The sequence below is a fragment of the Anabrus simplex genome, chromosome 6 (genome assembly GCF_040414725.1).
Source record: "Anabrus simplex isolate iqAnaSimp1 chromosome 6, ASM4041472v1, whole genome shotgun sequence".
In the NCBI taxonomy this organism is placed as follows: Eukaryota; Metazoa; Arthropoda; class Insecta; order Orthoptera; family Tettigoniidae; genus Anabrus; species Anabrus simplex.
In genome coordinates, this window is record NC_090270.1 from 212,818,427 (window position 1) to 212,824,426 (window position 6,000).

A 6,000-nucleotide genomic window follows, 5' to 3' on the forward strand; every position below is an offset into this window, starting at 1 on the left:
TACCTGATTAGAATTGAGGAGCTATCTGACGGTGAGATGGCGGCCCCGGTCTCGAAAGCCCAGAATAGCGGCCGAGAGGATGCGTCGTGCTGACCACACGACCCCTCGTAATCTGCAGGCCTTCAGGCTGAGCAGCGGTCACTGGGCAGGCCAAGGCCCTTTCAGGGTGTTAAGTGCCGTGGGGTTTGGTTTGGTTCTACACGTTTTTACATTTTGAATGACTTGTCTCCAAAGTAAAAACTACGCATGGTTTCAACATTATCAGGATTCAGAGTTGTGCGACAGTCAGAAAGTATATTTTTGTAAACAAAGCAACCCCTTTCACTGACCACATTAGACGTCGGAAACCATAATGCTTGCGAACACTTGGTGCAAATTTACTGTGGTCTTCGATCGAACCTCCTAAAACTTCACTAACAATGTCTTCTTAATTCTCTTCTATCAGACGGGCTTTCACTGCATTTTGCAAAGCCATATATCCCTGGAGGATATTTATGGATATGCTGGTGCTGCCAGGCCGGGGATGAGTAACTCAGACAGTTAAGGCGTTGGCTTTCTGAGCCCAAGTTGGTAGGTTCAATCCTGGCTCAGTCCGGTGCTCAAATACGTCAGCCCCGTGTTACTAGTGGGACAACATTCCGACATCTCGGCGTCTCCGAAAACCGTAAAAGTAGTTAGTGGGACGTAAAAACAATAACATTATTACAACTCAGCCAGACGATTTTTTTTTTTTTTTTTTTTGCGTTACGTCGCACCGGCACAGATATGTCTTACGGCGACGATAGGATAGGAAAGACCTAGGAATTGGAAGGAAGCGGCTGTGGCCTTAAGGTACAGCCCCGGCATTTGCCTGGTGTGAAAATGGGAAACAACGGAAAACCATCATCAGGGCTGCCGACAGTGGGGCTCGAACCCACTATCTGGATTACTGGATACTGGCCGCACTTAAGCGACTGCAGCTATGGAGCTCGGTGCAATTTATTTACAATAGGCCTACTAATATCGTCATATTTTATAATAAAGTCGGTATTATTTATCTTTCCTTTTATATTCATCCATGTCCTCATGCCAGGATTATCCAGTTTTTCTACAGAAATGCTGGTTTACATGAATGCTTTTGTTGTGTCTATTACAAATTGCTCTCTACCAGTTTTCAATACCTTTGCGATGTGTAAAGTATCGCCGATTGTTATTTGCCGCCTAAAATTATGTTCATTTGCTTCATTCTTCTTCTTTTTGTGTGTTTCTGATTCTCTACAGTATTTATCGCACGTGTCTCTTCGTTTTCACGTAATGCGAACATTACAGTACTTACACATTAGAATCTTTCTTGCAGCATCAAATACATAGAACGCCTCACTGTTGTATTCCTCGGCCCTCGGAAAAACTGTTGTGACTTTAGTTTTCAGCATTTTTGTACTTAAATGCTGGACATTTGCTGATAAAGTTTCATAAGTGGCGAACTCTAACTGCGAAAGAGTATAATGCCCACTGCTGTATCTACAACCGATCTTGCTACGAACACAACGCCATTTGCTGTAATCGATAACATATATCGATTTTTAATGATTGCCTTAGAGATCGCGGAAATGAATACACATACCTCCGATAAACAGGGCTCATCGCTTGGTGTGCATTTGTGTAGAGAATATACAGCGCTATCAATCAACTGAGAAAGAAACTACTATAGTCAAGTTCTCAGAAGCATTTAAACGTTTATTGGAGATCTTTTCCGATACGATTTCGCATTTTTCGTGCCAAGTGGGGTATATTTCGTGATTATTTGCGCGATTCGCGTAATAAATCAGATTTCGCGATATTTCGCGAGTTCATTTCGCTAAAATACGTTACGGTACGGTACCTACAAGGTCATATATAGGCTAGAAAGAAGATATGAAAAATTTCGTGCGTATCGCTATTACCAAAAAATACGGCCCCTAGTCATAACATTTCACCTTACTCCTCAGTTAAAAGGAAAAGACAGTCATCAGTTCCACTAAAAAAATGAGACTACCTATGACACTAAGAGCCATACATTGTCACGTGAAGAACGACTTTTCATGTTTCATCAAATTTACATAAATCATTTTGCCTTATTCTCTCAAGTTTTATGGATATCTTTGAGAATCCAAACGTAGCTCTTCAGTCAAGTGTGCCGCACATCCACTTATTGGGTCATTTTTGGAGGAACTATTGAAGAATGTGATGGCAAGTTTTGTGAAACCAGACGTTGTTAAAAGATCCTCTTCTCTCCTTGGTGTAGATTATCATACTCCAGCAAATTAAAAGGATGATTTTTATCTGATGATAGGGAACTCTGCGTTTGTTTTAGTGAACACCTTGAAGTCTGAGGAAAAGTGCATGTTCTTTAAGTCTGTTAGAAAGTGTTTCCCTTCATCGTGTGACTACATGGTACACTAATTTCCATTCAAATATGAAGTTTTAATTAATGCAGAAGTTGCAAATATTTCTGCTATATGTAAGGCATCGTTTTCTAGCCTTAGATTTTTCATAAACAAGTGTCCGAACATGTTGACTAGTGAAACGGAACATTTGGATAAAGAAACTGATATTATGCACTCCCAGTTCTGTAACTTTCAGCTCGAAGAAACAGACCTGGCAAAAGGAAGAATTGATGTTCAATGGGCATTGGTAGGTCAGATGCAATCAGCTGATGGTGTACTTAAATATGACTGACTCTCTAAGGTGATGCTTGCTATTTTATCAATTCCACATAGCAATGCAGAATTTGAAAGGATTTTTAGCAGAGTCACAAAGAAAAAAACACAGTTCAGATCCTTGCTGTCTGAACAAACTTTGGAGAAACTTTTAACCTTGAAATCAGTTCAGCAAGGCAAGTGCTTTGAACAAAAATTTTGTTCCGAGTTTCTGAAGAAGGCTAAGTCAGCTACTGGTGTGTTGAACAACAGTTAGTCGTAATGTGATCACCATGTTGACGGATGAGAAGTCACATGTTCCTACAGTTCAGGTATGTCCAGTATTTAGTATTCACATATAAATGATGGAAAATATATATATGAGCAAATAGAATTGTTAATGTATTGAATTATAATGAATTTGTACATGTTTTGCCATCAGTGATGTGTCGTAATATGTCGCGATTCGCTGCGAAATTTCTCCTGATTTTTCACTTTTGAAAGTTGTCATGTCTGCAATGTTCTGGCACTTATTTAAAAAAAAACAGACCGTTGTTGGTCTAGTGTTGTATCTTTATCCAAAGTTGAAGTTTTAGAATAAGCCCTTCCGTTGCAGAACTGGTCGAATAATTTTGAATCGCCTATTTCTACACCTTTTGACTAAGTACTGAATACATGGTACAATATCGTCAAAGCTGGTCTTTAATGTCTTGAAGTTTCAACCATTTGAAACACTTGAATTCTTCTATAGGATGCATCCATTTATCCAAGTACTCAGTGCAGGTTTCATAGAAACAAGATACATTCTCCATAAACACTTTTGCATTCTTTATCCAAACCATCTTCTAAAAATGTATTTAACATCTGTCTGACTTTAAGGGGAATGAATTGACCTTCAAGTCTGCCTTTCAATGAAGATTGGACAGATTCTAATAGTTCAAGCACTTCTACAACTGAATTATGTTCTCAACTGACAAAATTTTATAGTGAAAAATGTGCATGGTTGAGGAAAGAAGCAAAAGATAGAGCTCTGAAAAGTCATTTTCAAGGAAGTTTCTAATTGATGAAGGCACTGACTTCCTACCCTGAGAAAGAAAGTAGGATTTCAGAGCTGGGATCAATTGCAGGATTCCTTCAACTGCTGGATACAATGTTAACCACCTAGTCTTAGAATGATTTAAAAGCTGCAGATAATTTACATCAACAAATTCACAAAAGTCTTTCAGTTTCTGAGTGCGCACTGCATATATACGAAAGAAGTTGAAAATTTTCATCACCACAGACTCAATATCAACAGGAAGAGCATCAGCTCCATGTTGCAAACAGTTATATAGAATGTGAGCAGGACATCCAACACCTATTATGTTTTCATTCAAGTCTTTCTTGAGAGCAGAGAATACATTCTTCCCTTCCCTGCGTGCAAGGCCTATCAAATTAACATTGGCATTGTCTCCAGAAAATGCAATGCATCTAGAATTAATTTTATGCTTTTTGAGAGTATCTGGAATACAGGAGGAAATGCATTCAGAACTTTCATTTGGACATGCTTGTAAATCAAGAACTTTTTTCTGAATGCCATTATTTTTGTAATCAAAGAATTGGATGACAATTGGAAACAACTTTAGTGCACCATGATTGCTTGCATCTGTTCCTAGGCCAAAAAATGAAACTTTATTGTTAAGAGTTTCAATTATAATATCTGTCGAGTTAGGAGCAATAAAATTATTTACTATGGCTTCTGCCTTAGTTCTTGCACAGGTCAGTTTCTGTGCTACTTCAGAACCTAAGAACATACTCTTATTCAATTTAGCTGTGCATTCCATTGATTTGTACGACTGGTGATGGAAAACTGTATGAAATGACATTGTAGCTCCTGCAGCTTGAACTTTTTTATCGTCTGGTGAATATTTGGGAGTGACAAATGATAACATTGAACATGATATTGACCTAGTTCTCACCGTCTTTTTGTGTTTTTCACTGTTATCGTGTCTTTCCAAGTCACCAACGCCTTTGTATCCGACATTAACATAACTATCACACACTGCACATTTCGCTTCACTTTCACTGCGTCCGTGAGTAAAGCAAGGATACTTAAGTTTTAGTTTATCCGAAAATTTACACTTTTTTTTAGATTCACTCCGGTCAGGTTGCAAAGATGGCATACCGGTACGTAATAGGATGCAATGAGATTAATATTTCACTGCACTCGCTGCGTACTCGCACTATAATTTACGGCGACAACCAGATAACCAAACACGATAGCTAGTGATGGACAGTCTGAGACGAAGTCTCGCGATTTCTTGGGATTTCTCGAGACTAGCGCAGGTACTATTTCTCGCGAGAAATTTCCAGAGATCTCGAGAGCGTTGTCCCCGCATTGTGCGGCGAGCAGCGTGTCGTAGGCCTACAGGTAGTCGGAGCTGAATGTTTGTGCCGAGTATGCGAATAGCCAACTACGGGCCTTCTAAACATCGTAAATATGTATCAACAAGCGACTAGGATGTTCATTTCTACCGAGGTCTATTTTGACGCAGTATAACATAATTACAAAGGATACGCCTTCTGGCATTGTATGCACTGGTAGGTACACGAATGAGTGGTTTAAGTACAGAACCTGACGGCTACTGTAGGTACACGTACCTGGATACTAGAAGCGTGCATTATTCGAACTCGAGACGAGGCAAGATGCACCTTGCTGCATATGCAACCGCCATTACGCATGAGTGAAATGTGTAATCTAAAATGCTTCAGTTTGCTCCAGTTCTTTCGACAGCTAGGTGTACATCGTTATCAGACCTCGCATTCAATAACATACGACCACTGCTTGTGTTTACCGATATTTTGGTGACGAAGGAATAATTACTTACAATGTTGTAGAGTATTCGCGTCATAATTAGGTACTTCGGTATATGACAGTGCAATGTGTAATTGCGTCTAGTTGTAAGCGACAACTTGAAGAGATGTCCGAAATGCAACATAAATCGTGCTTGTCGGTTATATTGAAGAGATGCCATATAGCACAGCCCGCTGTTCTGTTTATTCAAAAGAAGTAAAATACGTCGGCAGAAATACTGGGATGATCCGACACTAAAAAAACATGATATAAATTAAGTGGAATAGTTACAGAACACCTCCGGCCCGGTCTGAATTACAAGCAGCTACCCTTTCGACAACGACTGTGGGGCATCCAGGTAGGTTTACATCCTAATAAGTTATTAGAGTTATACGGGTTATTCGGCTGAGAAGTCCACCTGAAATAAATCGTGAACAGTTTAAGATACCGTACTGGCATCATGTCTTCACTTTCGTTAATTATTAAGGAGCTCATAGTTCAACATGCAGT